This window comes from Hyla sarda, chromosome 9 (genome assembly GCF_029499605.1).
Source record: "Hyla sarda isolate aHylSar1 chromosome 9, aHylSar1.hap1, whole genome shotgun sequence".
NCBI classification, from domain to species: domain Eukaryota; kingdom Metazoa; phylum Chordata; class Amphibia; order Anura; family Hylidae; genus Hyla; species Hyla sarda.
Genome location: NC_079197.1, coordinates 246,313 through 246,737, shown reverse-complemented (window position 1 = coordinate 246,737; position 425 = coordinate 246,313).

Here is a 425-nt window from a genome sequence, read left to right as displayed (position 1 = left end):
TATATATATGGGGGGTGTATATTATATATATATATATGGGGGGTGTATATATATATATATATATATATATATATATATAGGGGGTGTATATTATATATATATAGGGGGTGTATATTATATATATATATGGGGGGTGTATATTATATATATGGGGAGGTGTATATTATATATATATATGGGGGTGTATATTATATATATATTAGGGGTGTATATTATATATATATATATATATATATATGTATTAGGGGTGTATATTATATATATATGGGGGGTGTATATTATATATATATATGAGGGGTGTATATTATATATATATGGGGGGTGCATATTATATATATGGGGGTGTATATTTTATATATATATATATATATATATATATATATATATATATATATGGGGGTGTATATTATATATATATATGGGGG